The 16,119-nt window shown below is 38.2% G+C and overlaps 1 long non-coding RNA gene across 1 annotated transcript in view; it reads left to right on the forward strand.

Moving 5' to 3' along the window:
• Window positions 1–16,119, forward strand: part of LOC122225534 — a 50,537-nt gene that overhangs the window by 63 nt on the left and 34,355 nt on the right. The window contains exon 2 of the long non-coding RNA XR_006205231.1: window positions 5,729–5,825. This is a non-coding gene — a long non-coding RNA (uncharacterized LOC122225534). The remainder of the gene's footprint in view (window positions 1–5,728; window positions 5,826–16,119) is intronic.

A 16,119-nucleotide genomic window follows, 5' to 3' on the forward strand; every position in this document is an offset into this window, starting at 1 on the left:
GCTAGGAAAATCATTATTTAGGGTTTAATTTGCGGGAAAGGGGAAGGAAGAAAAAAATGAAGAGGGAGGCAGGACGAGAGGAGAGACTTCCATCATGCTCCGTTGAGGCGAGAGAGAGCTAAGAGGTTGCCATGCAATGAAGGATGATCTGTTGTTCATCTTTAATGGAGAGAGCCGCAGTAGCGTTGACTGTAGGGGTGTGGGGATGGAGGAGGAAAGAAAAGCAAAGAGAACTAGAACCTGAGCTCAGAAAGCCGGAGGGGCTGAAGACTCCCTCTGTGGGGTCAAAGAAACTTTGTGAAGATTGTGCATGGGATTAATATTGGTTAAATGCGTTGGGGAAGGAGACGGGGAGTATTACCTCTTATCCTCTTCCCTCCCATAGCCATTAAGGCCACATTCTCAGTTCCAGCTCCAAGACAGATATTCTGATTCTCAAAGACGGGCTGCTCTCCTGAAAGCCAGGATTCATAGCGAATCCTTTGCTTTGCCAGAAAAATACTAACGGTGCGGTGGAGGGGAGAATCCGAGAAAAGATACAGATCTTTGCGTCTTTTACCACAAACTTGGGAGAGCTGAGTTGACTTTTACCTATGTAGTCGGTTGAGCTTAATTTCCATCTTTCGTTTGCTTGGAGGCTTAGTAAAACAACATACCCTTTTTCTAGAGGTGCACGAATGTACATGTGTAACTTATTCCGTGGCTTTGGACATAGAGGAAATCTGGATCCATGTAGTTCACAGTAATGGAATGCTTTCCTTGAAAGCATCCTTAGGCTCTCTGGACCCCTTTGCTCCTAGCAACTACTCAAGATTGTACAGGTGATGAGCACCAGGGGGCACCAGACAGAGTGGGAAAAGCCAGACCCGTCAGATGGCAATTAAGAGTCTTAGCCCACCGGGTGAAAGCGGGAGGATCTTAAACGTACGCAACCGCAACATAGCGTCCACAGGCTCCTGCCTCTCCGCAGGCTCCTGCCTCTCACCAGCGCCCACTATAGAGCGAACTCAGAAGCACACTTGCTAGCCAAGCACCGCATTTGGAATATGAGTAGTTTGAAAGCAACTTGACAAGATTCCTTAGCGCGAGTTTCCTAGGAAAGGCCCACAGGTTACCGGGATGAGCTCCATTTCATCGGATATGTAAAATAGTTACACTATTCTTCAATATTTTCTCAAAAAAGTACACTTTCAGGTTTACAAAAATTTGGTTTTAGCAACAAGGGTTGCTAGGTTTCATGAAGCTAACAAACTATGAACATTTTAAAATATAAATTCAGTGGGGGTAACTAGAGTACACACTGCATTGTACCCAAGACCCTTGACAATCACGCCTTATCAACATGTTTTTTCAACAACAAACAACTAAATTCATTGAAAGTAACTTAATTAACTTGAACTAAAGCCACCCTTGCCCACAAGACTGCTCCTACTTGTGTAACGTTAGCTTTACTCTGAGAACAGGTACAACTTTAAGTTGAATATAACCATACTGTGTACAATGGCATGTAGATTTAAAGGTTAAACTGTTTAGTGTGTATATTTTACTACAGACACTTACTTGCTGGGTTTTCTTTTTAATGCCTATCAACTTCTAATTAACAAGATATTTCTGTTACTCATTACTATAATATCCCTAATAGTACTTTCTCTTTCTCTGTCATTTCAATTATTAAGTAAAGAATTGTTCCCTCTATAATTCATATAAAACATCACGTGGCATAAATAGAGGTAGCAGAAAAAACTCAGGATACAATGGACACACTAAGCTCAGAGATTTTTAGCTCCTGACAGATGGGTCCATAAAAATAATACCAGTATTTTATTTTCTCTCACTATATTCTTCGTTCATTTTAGCTCTTGCTCATTTTCTCAAATTGAGTCATGTTTCTATTTCCCATCCATTTTATGTTTAGATGGTGCCTGCCATTTGTTACTAACTAGTAATGAAAGCCAGAGACAGCTTTGATTTCAACAGTGGCTAAACATACAAAATCTACCTTATTTTGTACGTGGCATATTTCATAGGGTAGCTTCTTGAGGTATAGGGGGGAAAAAAACACCATCTTGAAAACATTTCTCTTTTTTTTCTCTCCTTCCTTTTCCATGCTCCGTTGTTTTGCCTATGGATATTTTTAATGTTACCTCCCTGTCATATGGAACCCAAGGAAGAAGGGAGAGTCAGGCAATTAAACAGTGAAGAATAGACTTTTTAAAACCGTTTTTTTTATTATAAATGAAATAAGGGGGAAGGTGGAACTTGCCTTCTATCAAAGCATATTATAAAAGCATAGATTATGACATTGAGATAAGCATAGATAATAGAACAGAAAAGTTAATACAGAAACAATCTTATGTATATATGAGGAAGATGGCATTTCAAGTCAGTGGAGAAAGGTTAATAAACAGTGTTTGGACAACTAGTTATTTATTTGAAAAACAAATTAGTTTCAATGTCTGCCCCTACCCGTCACAAAATTACCATCCTCATAGTTAAGGGTTCCTGGGTGGCTCAGTTGGTTAAGTGTCCAACTCTTGATTTCAGCTCAAGTCACAATCTCATGGTATGTGGGCTTGAGCCCTGCAGTGGGCTATGCACTAACAAAATGGAGCCTGCTTGGGATTCTCTCTCTCCCTCTCTCTTGCCCCTCCCCCCACCTCTGTCTTTCAAAATAAATAAATAAACTTAAAAAAAAAAAAAGAACTACCCAAGAGCCATAAAGAAAAATACTTGACTATTTTGAAATAGACAATTCTGTTCAGTAGAACACAATTAGCTGACAGAAAATTTTGAAACCTGTATAACAAAAGACTAATATTTAAAATATATAAATAACACCTATCACAAAGGATAGTACAATCCTATAGATAAAGGGAGAGGATATGAAAAGACAGTTGAGACAGGAGGAAATCCAAATGACAGATATAAGCTTAAAAACTTGATGAAACTCAATAACCAGGGAAGGGCAAATTAAAACAAGACATATACTTTTCCCTTATAAAATTGGCAAAATTTTTAAGTATTTATAATATCAAGTGTTGGCAAGGGTGTGGAGAAACTCACGTGCTACTAATGATAGCATAAATTAGAAAAACCTTTTTGAGGGGCACCTGAGTGGCTCAGTCCGTTAAGCATCCAACTTTGGCTCAGGTCATGATCTCACCATTTGTGAGTTCAAACCCCATGTCTGCTCTGTGCTGACAGCTCAAAACCTGGAGCCTGCTTCGGATTCTGTGTCTCCTCCTCTCTCTGCCCCTCCTCTGCTCATGCTCTGTCTCTCTTTGTTTCTCAATAAATAAACGTTAAAAAAAAATTTTTTTTTTAAATAGAAAAACCTTTCCTGTTAGTACTTACTGAAATGTACAACGTGGGGTGCCTGGGTGACTCAGTCAGTTAAGTGTCGGACTTGGGGCTCAGGTCATGATCTCACATTCTGTGGGTTCGAGCCCTGCATCAGGCTCTGTACTGTCAGCTCAGAGGCTTGAGCCTGCTTTGGATTTTGTGTCTCCTCTTTCTCTGTCCTTCCCCCACTCGCACTCTGTCTCTCTCTCACAAAAATAAACATTAAAAAAAAATGAAATGTACAATGTGCACAGCATTTGAGCTAGCAGTTTCCCTTCCTGGTAACTGCCTTCCAAAATCCTTGCATATATGCACTGACAAATATCTATAAGAAGATCCACTACAGCTTTGTCTGTAATAAGAAATTGAAACAATCTGCATATATGCTATAATAGTAAAACTATAGTATATCTAATTTTGGGAACATCATGCAACACTAGAAGAGAAGGAGGTTAATATATATGTAGTGGCATAAAAATAGTAAGTGAAAAACTCAAGTTGCTGAATAATATGTACTAGATCATATGTTGTGTTTTTTAAATCATGTTTCTATATGTATTTAAATGCACAGAGTAAAAATGTGAGCAGTACACTCCAAAATTAAAAGTGGGAGATTACTTCTGGGGAGTACTCTTATCTATATTGTTTGAATATCTTAATACATTCTCACTTATTGCAGACAATTTGAAAAATACAATAGAATATGAAAGTAAAAATCCCCAGCAAACTCTACTAGTCTTTGAAATATCAGCTTTTGATGTTTAGGTATCTTTCTTTCCAGAGTGATAAAAAGATTTATAATTATGTTATAAGCATTTCCAATGTCATTAAATATTCTTCGGAAACATAATTTTTAATGGCTGCATAGGATTCCATCATACGACATTACCAAGTATAAGTGTATTATGTCATCTAGAAAGAACATAGGGGAAAATATTTAAAAATAGGAATTCCTATTGGGGCGCCTGGGTGCCTCAGTCGGCTAGGCGTCCGACTTCAGCTCAGGTCATGATCTCGCGGTTCGTGGGTTTGAGCCCCACGTCGGGCTCTGTGCTGACAGCTCAGAGCCTGGAGCCTGTTTTAGATTCTGTGTCTCCCTCTCTCTGCCCCTTTCCTGCTCGTACTCTGTCTCGGTCTCAAAAATAAATAAACATTAAAAAAATTTTTTTTAAATAGGAATCCCTATCATGTTCTAGGCCTTAACAAGCTCTCACAGGAAGAGATGTATCAGAATTACCTAGGAAGCTACTATAAAATACACCTGTTGGTGTGTTTTACCGCCACTACCCCACCCAACTCAGGTGTGTATTTGGTGAGAGAATCCATTGCAAGCAGACCTTCACTATAAGAAATGTTTGTTTTTTTTTTTAAGTCTTCAGGAAAAAGGGACACCTGGCTGGCTCAGTAAGAGGAGAGTGCAACTCTAGATCTCAGAATTGTGAGTTTGAGCCCCATGTTGAATGTAGAGATTAATAAAAAAATTAATACAAAAATAATAAAAGAAAAACTAAAGTCTTCAGGAAAACAAACATTAATGGGTGGGTTAGGAAGTTAGGATTTAAACAAGGAATGAGAAACATTGAAAAAATAAATGTGTTGGGAAACTGAAAAGACATTTTTTTAGTCACATCTCAATAGATTCAGAAAAATCATGCAACGAACCTCAACAAATATTAATTAAAAAAAAAAAACTTCAGGTGACCATAAATAAAAGGGAACATTCTCAACATGATTAAGTACATCTACAAAAAAAAAAAAACAAAAACAAAAACAAAAAACCTAGAGTAACATCATGCTTAGCGGTAAAAGAACAAATTCTAAGATGGCAGACAAGGTAAGAATATTCACTCTTGCCATTTTTCATAACATGGTACTGGCTATCCTATTGGATGCAATAAGAGAAGGAAAAAGATGAGTGACATACACGCTATAAAGAAAGAAGTAAAACTGCCTTTATTTATAGACCTCATGATGGTATATATAGGATATACTAAGGAAGCTAAAAAACAAACCCTATAGAACTAATAAGTGATTTAACAATGACACTGGATACAAAGTTAAGATACAAGAATTGATTGCATTTCTATATATAAGCAATGGACAATTTAAAATGTAAACATATATCATTTAGGGGCACCTGGGTGGCTCAGTTTGTTGGGCAGCCGACTCTTGATTTTGGCTCAGGTCATGATCTCATGGTGGTGAGATCAAGCCCCTGTGTTGGGCTCTGAGCTCGGTGTGGAGCCAGCTGGGGATATTCTCTTTCCCTCTCCCTCTGTCTCTCCCCTGCTAGCGCACATGTGCACTCTCTCTCAAGAAAAAAAAAAAATTCTTTTTAATTAAAAAAAATTAAAAATAAAATTTAAAAATATCATTTGGCTTTCAGATATCAGCAAGTTTACAGTGTTTGATCCCTTACAGAAACATCACTTTGAACAAATATCTACACATGAAAATACCTTCACAAGAGCTAAAGATTTCAGGTGGGTATTATAGCACTGGGTGGAGCAAAGAAATAAGGAAAGATGCATTGGGAGGGTAGGAAAGACAGTTTCACATTATTCCTGTCACTCCTTCCTCAAGACCAGGCAGTCCACTACAGAGAGATATATCCTCCCAGTGGGAGAAGAAGAGAGAAGCAAACACTCAACTTCACTGTAGACCCCACGACTAGGTCTACCTCAGAGACAGGTGGCCCCACCCTCCAGACCAGCTCCCCTGACTCCAGCCCCCAGACCTACCCCCAGTGCCAGACTGACCCCTGAGGTCCCAGGTTCCAGCAGAATCAGGGCCCAGGCCTGCCCTAGTAGACCTTGGTACTGGGCCAGCCCCACAGACCCACACACTATGATTGCCCCCATGAGATCAAGCTCCAGGCCCATGCCCCATGGACTCAGGCACCAGGCTGACCCCTTTGGACCCAAGCACCAATCTTGCCCAACTGCTGACCCAAGCACCAGATCTTCCTGACCAAGGATTCCAGCAGCAAGCCCACCCATGGACACGACCAGACAACCCACCTAGGATCTCTGGATGGGCCGATTTGTAAAAGGCTTTCCCTGCTGAAGCCAGCCTGCACTCCTTCAAAGGTACATACACCAATGTAAGGCAACAAGGATCACAAATAAGGAAACATGATACCACAAAAGTAAACTAATAAAGCTCCAATAATGGACCCTAAACAAAAGGAGATCTATGAACTGTCTGACAAAGAATTGAGAATAATCCTCTGTAAGAAATTCAGTGAACTACAAGAAAACACAAATAGGTAACTTAACAAAATTAGCGATTTCCTGGATATAATACCAAAAGCATAAGCACCAAAAGCAAAAATAAACAAGTGGGACTTAACATCAAACTAAAAAGCTTCTGCACAGCAAGGAAAACAAGTAGAAAAATGAAAAGGCAACATACAGAATGGAGAAAATACTTGCAAACCAGATAGCTGATAAAGGATTACTATCCCAAATATATAAGGAACTCCTACAATTCAGTAGCAAAATAAATAAATAAATAATAAATTTAATTTAATTAATTAAAAAGTGGGCAAAGGATCTGAATAGATATTTTTCAAAAGAAGACATCCAAATGGCACACAGATATATGAAAAGGTGACTAACATCACTAATCATCAGGGAAATGCTAGTCAAAACCTCAATGAGATAACACCTCACACATGTTAGGATGGCTATTATGAAAAAGACAAAACATAATGTGTTGGTGAGGAGATGTGAAGAAGAGAATCCTTCTACACTATTGGTGGGAATGTAATTTGGTGCAGCCGTTGTGAAAAATAGTATGGAGATTTCTTAAAAAATTAAAAGTAGAACCATATGATGTAGCAATCCCAATTTGGGAAAGGAAATGAAATCCAAAGGAAATAAAAATAGGATCTTGAAGAGATTTTTGCACTCCTATGTTCACTGCAGTGTTATTCACAATAGCCAAGATATGAAACAACCCAAATGTCCACTGACAAATGAATGGATACAGAAGATGTGGTATAAATATACAATGAAATATTATTAAACCATGAGAGAAAAGGAAATACCGCCATTTGTGACAACATAGATGAAACTTGAAAACATTATGATAAGTGAAAAAAGCCAGATAAAGACAAATATTGTATGATCTAAGTTATATGTGCAATCTAAAAAAGGAAAAAGAAAAAAAAGTCAAACTCATAAAATCAGAGAATAGTGGTGGTTACCAGGGGCAGGGCGGAGGTAACAGTGGGGAAATGAGGAGATGTTGGTCAAAGCGTACAAAGTTGCAGTTATGGGGGCGCCTGGGTGGCTCAGTCGGTTAAGCGGCTGACTTCGGCTCAGGTCACGATCTCGCGGTCCGTGAGTTCGAGCCCCGCTTCGGGCTCTGTGCTGACAGCTCAGAGCCTGGAGCCTGTTTCAGATTCTGTGTCTCCCTCTCTCTGACCCTTCCCCGTTCATGCTCTGTCTCTCCCTGTCTCAAAAATAAATAAGCGTTAAAAAAAAAAAAAATCAAAGTTGCAGTTATGTAGGATGATTTGGTCTAGGGAGCTAATGTATAGGCAGAATGACTATACTTAATAATACTGTATTGAACACTGGAAATGTGCTAAGAGAGTAGATTTTAGGTGCACTCATCACACACACAAAATGGTAATTATGTGAGGAGATGGTATATCCATTAGCTTGACCATACTCATCATTTCACTATGGATATGTATAATGGCTCATCATGTTGTACACCTTAGATATATACAACTTTTATTTTTTAAATGTAAATACAAAATTTTAAGTATCACTTAAGATAGAGTCAAAAAACATACCAAGAACATACCTAGGAAAACATTTAACAAACTATGTACAAGATTTAGGTATTAAAAGCTACAAAATATTGCTGAGAGAAATTAAAGACCTAAATAAATAGATCAGAACATTCAGTATTATTAAGATGTCAGTTCTCCCCAAACTGATGTATAGATTCACCACAACCTCAATCAAAATCCCAGCAATCTTTTTAAACATGGAAATTGACAAACTGGTTCTAAATTTATATGGAGATACAAAGAACCTGGTATAGCCAAAACAATTTGCAAAAAGAACACAGTTGAAATACTTATACTACCTGATTTCAAGACTTAACTATAAAGCTGCAGTCCTCAAGGCAGTGTGGTACAGACATAAAGATTAACAAATAATCACTGGACCAGAATAGAACATGCCAAGACACATAGACAATGGTGGTAAGGTAATTCAATAGGGAAAACAAATAACTTTACAACAAATAATGCTGGAACATTTGGATGGCCATATAGAAAAAAATAAACATTGATTCTTTTCTCATACTATGCACAAAAATAAACTCAAGATGGATCATATGCTTAAATATAAGAGTTAAGGCTCTAAAACTTCCAGAAGAAAACAGAAGAAAATCGTTGTGACCTTGGGTTAGGTAAAGAATTTTTAGGACATGAAAAGCACAAACTATAAAAGAAAAAAATTATTAAAGTGGACTTCATCAAAAAAAAAAATCTGTTCTTTAAAAGAGAATGTTATAGGAGCGCCTGGGTGGCTCAGTCGGTTAAGCATCCAACTTCGGCTCAGGACATGATCTCATGGTTTGTGAGTTCAAGCCCCACATCGAGCTCTGAGCTGTCAGCACTGCATCAGATTCTGTGTCTCCCTCTCTCTCTGTGTCTCCCTCACTTGTGTTCTGTCTCTCTCTCAATAAATAAACATTTAAAATAAATAAGTAAATAAACAAATAAATAAATAAAAGAATGTTACAAAAATGAAAAGCCCGGAGACTGAGAGTAAATATTGTAAAAAAAGATATCTGGGAAAAGATTTGTAAACAGAATACGTGGAGAACTCTTACAATTCAACCTTAAGATAAACAGTGCAAAAAAAAAAAAAAGTATGCAAAAGATTGAACAGATACTTTACCAAAGAACATAAATGAATGACAAATAAGCATATGAAAAGACATACAACATCATTAGTAATTAAGGAAAATGAAATTGAAACCACTATGAAATAGTACCACATACTCATGAGAATGTCTAAATTAAAAAGACAGAGAATACCAAGTGTTGACAAGGATGTAGAACATCTGGTTCTCCTGTATATTGCTAAATGGAATGCAATGGTACAGCCAGTTTGGAAAATAGTTAGACTTTTTAATAAAGCTGAATATACACTTACCATATGATCCACAAATCCACTGCTAGGCATTTACCCAAAAGAAATGGAAACGTATGTCCACACAGACTTATATGAAAAATTTCAAAGCAATTTTATTCATGACAGCTCAAAAAGAACAACCAAATATCTATCAACAGGTAAATGGGTAAATAAATTGTGATATTTCCATTAAATGAAATGCTACTCAACAATAAAAGAAACAGGGGGCCTGGGCAGCTCAGTCAGTTAAGTGTCCAACTTTGGCTCAGGTCATGATCTTGTGGTTCTTGAGTTCAAGCTCTGCATCTGGCTCTGTGCTGACAGCTCAGAGCCTGGAGCCTGCTTTAGTTCTGTGTCTCCCTCTCTCTGCCCCTCCTTCACTTGCACTCTGTCTCTCTCTCTTTCTGTCTCAAAATAAATAAACATAATAAAAAAGAATTTTAAAAAATTAATTAATTAAAATAAAAAAAGATCTAGAGCCTCATTTGCTTTCCCTCTCCATTCCAGTTGGATTCACCCAGTCATCCAATTTGCCCTAACTCATCTTTAAACTCATTCCTCCTTTCCAAAATTTGATTTCTATTTTCACATTAATACAATGACAGTTTACTTCATAAAAAGACCATTTCTTTTAATAATTGTTTAATGTTTATTTAGTTTTGAGAGACAGAGAGAGAAGGAGAAAGAGAGAGAGCATGAGCAGGGGAGAGGCAGAGAGAGAGGGAGACACAATCTGAAGCAGCCTCCAGGTTCTGAGCTGTCAGCACAGATCCAACTCGGGGCTCAAACTCATGAACTTTGAGATTAGACCTGAGCCAAAGTCAGACGCTTAACCGACTGAGCCACCCAGGCACCCCCATTTCGAAGTCTATGCAAGCTAATAATCCCGTTGCATTTTAATCACATGTAGAAAATATATAATTGGGCTGGATACTATCACTAGAGCATTCTCTTGAGGAGTTGCAGGGAAGACCAAAATGAACAACTAATGAGATTCTGTTTTTTGGTACAAGCTTTGTGTTAAAGGCTTTTAACTCTTAGAGGCTCTATAATCAGCCCAAATGAAATACTTCAGTAAACACATGTTAACTAGACCAGTTGTGGTGATCATTCTGCAATATATACAAATATAGAATCACTGTGTTATACATCTGAAACTAATATAATGTTGTATACCAATTACACCAGAAAGGAAAGGAAAGGAAAGGAAAGGAAAGGAAAGGAAAGGAAAAAAGAAAGGAAAGGAAAGGAAAGAGAAAGAAATAGTTCAGTAAGGAGGAGAGATGACCTGCTAGTCTGTGTTGTTTTGGTCACATTAAGGCTCTCAAACTAATATATTTTTTCCATGACCACTGAGAATAACAAGAGTTGACAATGGGGAAAAGGTGGGGAAGGAAATAAGTAGGAAATTGTGATAAATCAACATGAGAGCCAAGCTCCATTTGAAAGGTCAACAAATCCATTTAGATAGTATGATACCTTGTCAGCTTCTAACACACTATAGGCTTTGGGTATTTATTTAATATAAAATGGGATTTTTAAAAGACCTTCCCAGTCAGTTTTTATACATATTTTTTCAGGTAAAAAATAAAAGCACCAAGGACAATCAATGTTGTGTCAAAGTTTGACCTGCCTAGTCCTGACAACAGTCCACTCCACAGTTAAAATCCCTCATCAACAATAATCCTTAAACTTGCAGCTGGCTATTTATGTAACTCTTAATTTAACTGAAGCCAGCTGTCCTAATCCTCACATTTAATTTAGGATTAAATAGTTTTCTAAGTGGGGTGCATATCTGTGTTTTTAAAAGGTAATGACATGGGGCCCCTGGGTAGCTCAGTCGGTTGAGCACCTGACCCTTGGTTTCAGCTCAGGTCATGATCTCACCATTCTTGAGTTCAAGCCCCATGTCACGCTCTGTGCTGACAGCATGGAGCCTGCCTGGGATTCTCTCTCTGCCCCTCCCCAGCTTGCACATGTGCTCTCTCTTTCTCACTCTAAATAAATAAACTTAACAAAATTGTTTTTAAATAAATAAAAGGTGATGCAGTTCATGAGTTCCAGCCCTACCTTGGGCTCTGTGCTGACAGCTCAGAGCCTGGAGCCTGCTTTGCATTCTCCCTTTCTCTCTGCCCCTTCCCTGCTCACACTGTCTCTCTCTCTCTCTAAAAAAATAAGTGAACATTAAAAAAATTTTTTTAATTAAACATTAAAAAAAATTAAATAAATAAATAAAAAGTGTTGATGTAAAGGCATACCAAAACTGGTTATTTTACTGTAGTTTTAATTACTAGAGTGTGCTAATGGTCTTTAAGGGATTATTGTTCAGTACAGATCGATTTTAACAGCATTTTGTATTGTCTTTCAAACTGAAAGCTCTTCACATAGTCTTACTCTTCTTCCCATTTTCCCACAATCCTGCTGAGGAAGGAAGAAGAATGGGAGAAAGCAGACGGGGAAATTGCGAAAGCGAATTACAGACAGGGAAAAATAGAAAGGGAACAGTTTGGCCCTAGCCACCCAGCCAATGATTAAACTTGACTAGTAGGTGGTCTGATGTCACATTAGAACCTCCATGTAGACCAAGGCATTGGCTTTTACTGAATCTTAGCATTTTTCCCCCTCATATTTACTGATTAGAAAAACCTGTCTATCTTAAAGCATACTTTTCTGTGCAAATACCAAGTGCTAAGGGTGCTGTGTTCATTCTTTTTGACAGATATGTACTGTGGAAGCAGGGTAGAAATCATGAGAGAGGAGACTAAATTTGCATGTGAGTTCTCAGGAAAAAACAATCTGGGTTCAAATCCTGTCACTTAATGACTATTTAACTTGCACAAATTCCTTAACCTCCCTCAGCCTTCTTCCTTATCTATAAAAAATGGGGATACTAACAGTACCCACCTCATAGGTTTTTAGGTTAAATAAATAAGTAGATATAAACAAATTGAGAACAGTACCAGGCTGTTAGTAATTATTAATATATTATTTGCATAAATCTTCTCAGGAGTGCATGCTACTGCTGCAAAAAATGATAAATATGTATCAATCCTAAAACAATCTGAACTCTTTGTAATAATCCTCATTTCCTTTTCTTTTTTAAAAATACTTTATTTTTAAGTTCTCTCTACACCCAAGTTGGGGCTCCAACTCACGACCCGGAGATCACCAGTTGCATGCTATACTGGCTGAGACAGCCATGTGCCCCATCTCATTTCCTTTTCTTTGTTTAAATGTATATTTTATTTATTTCTGAGAGAGAGAGACAGAGACAGAGACAGAACAGGAGTGGGGGAGGGGCAGAAAGAGAGACACATGCACAATCTGAAGCAGGCTCCAGGCTCGGAGCTGTCAGCACATAGCCAGACGCTTGGCTCAAACTCATGAACAGCGAGATCATGACCTGAGTCAAAGCCCGACACTTAACCGACCGAGCCACCCAGGAGCCCTTCATTTTCTTTTCTGATAAAAGTACAACCCTGGTAAATTAAAAAAAAAAAAAAAGTAAGCTATAGTGTCATTTTCTTTTTATCAAGGCTTAGTACAAAATCCCTTAGGTCATTTTTTATTTTAAAAAAATGTTTATTTTTGGGAAAGAGAGAGAGAGAGAGACAGGGCGTGAGTGGGGGAGGGGCAGAGAGAGAGGGAGACAACAGAATCTGAAGCAGGCTCCAGGCTCCACCCTGTCAGCACAGAGCCTGACTCGGGGCTTGAACTCACAAACCGTGAGATCATGACCTGACTGAAGTCAGATGCTTAATGGACTGAACCACCCAGGTGTCCCCCTTAGGTCATTTTTATGGGCAGATGGAGAAATGTGAGCTGAAAGGTGTCAAAAAATATAGCTAATATACTGAAAGGAGTTCTTCAGGAATATGCCACACAACTCTGTCCTTTGCCTGTGCTATTCAACAATTTGTCTTTTGCAAACACTACAAGAAACACGAACTAAATTTTCAGATGACATGAAGCTTGGAGAGATTGCTAATTAATACTGTGAGTATCAAACCAATATTTTAAAAGATCTCAACAAGCCAAATGATCAAAATAAAATTTTACAGAGATATGTATAAAAGATCTAAACTTACATTTAAGGGGCACCTGGGTGGCTCAGTCGGTTAAGTGTCTGACTTCAGCTCAGGTCATGTTTGAGCCCTATGTCAGTCTCCATGCTGACAGGGTGGAGCCTGAAGCCCGCTTCGAATTCTGTCTCTCTCTCTCTCTGCCCCTCCCCCGCTCATGGGCACGCATGTGCTCGCGCGCTCTCTCTCTCTCTCTCTCTCTCTCAAAAATAAACATTTTAAAAAATTTAAGAAAAACCTTACATTTAAATAATGATCTGTAGGGGCGCCTGGGTGGCTCAGTCAGTTAAGCATCGGACTTTGGCTCAGGTCATGATCTCACTGCTCTTGAGTTCGAGTCCAGCCGTTGGCCTCTGTGCTGACAGCTGGGAGCCTGGAGCCTGCTTTGGATTCTGTGTCTCCTCTCTCTGCCCCTCTCCCACTTGTGCTCTGTCTCTCTCTATCAAAAATGAGCAAATGTAAAAAATAACAAATTAAATAATGATCTATACAAGTAATCTTTGGAGATATTTTATTAACAACAACAGAAAAGGGAAGAAAAAGAAGGAGGGAAGGAGGGAGGGAAGAAATACACTATTTGCCAAAACTGACAAGCTAAATATTCAAATGAACAAACATGGGATAAAAACCTTTGACTTTATCAAATATTCAATTAAGGAAAGTGATAGACCTGTTATACTCCATAAATACCATTTAATAACTGAGGTCTACAGATGTGGGTTTTAGACAATTCTCAAACTCCCAGAATAGCCTATGCAATGATGAGTTTTTTGTCTACATTCTTTTAAAGGAGAGCATGCATAGTTTTCACTGGACTCCCAAAGGTGTGTCTTTGATTTCTCCCCCATCAAAGAAAAAGAGCTTAAGAACCACTAATCTGTAATATGGTGTTCAGTTCTGAACACTATTTTTATTTATTTATTTTTTTAATGTTTATTTTTGACAGAGAGAGAGAGAGAGAGAGAGAGAGAGAGAGAGACATGAGCGGGGGAGGGGCAGAGAGAGAGAGACATGCACAATCTGAAGCAGGCTCCAGGCTCTGAGCTGTCAGCACAGAGCCCTACTCGGGGCTCAAACTCACAGAGTACGAGATCATGACCTGAGCCGAAGTCGGATGCTCAACCGACTGAACCACCCAGGTGCTCCTTGAGCACTATTTTTAAAGAAGAAATTGATCAAATAAGTCCCAGTTAATAGAGCCCAGGATGGCAAAAGTCTTGGAAATCATTACGTCCTATAGAAACAGTGAAAACCTGAGAAACAGCATGGATAAGAGAATTTGGGGGAGACATGGTAACATTCTTTAAATGTCTGAAGGACTTGTGTGTAAAATGGATTAGATTTATTCTGTGTGACTCCAAAGGGCAGAAGGGTAAAAGTTACTAGGAGACAGATTTCAGCTTAATATAAGCAAGAATTTGGTAATGATTAAAGCTGCCCTAAATTAGAATCAACTGTCCTATGAGCCAGCGAACTCCTTGTTACAGCAAATGTTCAAGCAGAAGCTGGATGACTGATCTTCAGTGATATTGAAGGGAATTTCCACATTGGAGAGTAGGACTCTTTCAACTCAAAGATTCTTTCATTCCCTGATCCTTGTCAACATTAGACAAATTCCCTAGCACCTCTCTCCACCATCCCAAAATAAAAAGGAAAAGTGTTTATATCTACATTGTGTTTTTTGATTATATTTAGTGTAGCATATAAAATAATACCTTCCTAGAGACAAAAAAAAATGTCTTCAATAGAATCATAAAACAAGGTGCTAGAAGAAGCTAGAAGAGCCCTTAGAGATAATCTAGTCCTATTTCCCACTCCACCCCCCATTTTAAAAAGAGATAAACTATGGCCTAAGGAAACTAAATTATTTGCTGTATGATTCTGACATTCTTCTACTAGCCAGGCATGTTAAACCTACAATATTCCTTTGAAACTGGCTAATGCTTGTTGAATACAGAAGTCTCCCCAGTCCCAACATAGAATTAATTTTCCTGATGATAAAAATTTGTTATAAAAACATAGTATTGTATACCAATTCCTTTTAATAATTCAGGTTCAAACTAGACTGTGGATTATTCAGACCTTTTTCTTCTCTTGACTTGCCTTTTAGGCTACTTACATATATGATAAAGAAGACAAAAGGATAAAGGAGCTTAGGGAAAAAATTATGGGAAGGATGCTGGGATAAAAATTACTATCTAAAACTTGAAGTTTGGATTACCTTTGGATTTTATTTTTCCATGTTATGCCTTCTCCTATTATCAGTTAACCCACAACGGTACATCACATATTTGTTGAGAACCTGCTATGTGCAAGGCATTGTGATCATTCAAATAGCCATTAAAGGGATTATAAAAACTATGCTATGCCTCCACCATATTTGCATGAAGCTTAAGAGAGCCTTGAAGGAGGTTAATGTTATGGTAAAAATATCTTTTTTTTTTACTGCCAGCATGAAGTGGAAATAAACCGGTAGCTGGGTTCAACTGTTTGTATAACACATACTGAGGATAAAACTAGCTCCATTTGGG

Source organism: Panthera leo, chromosome B4, assembly GCF_018350215.1.
Source record: "Panthera leo isolate Ple1 chromosome B4, P.leo_Ple1_pat1.1, whole genome shotgun sequence".
Classification (NCBI taxonomy): Eukaryota; Metazoa; Chordata; class Mammalia; order Carnivora; family Felidae; genus Panthera; species Panthera leo.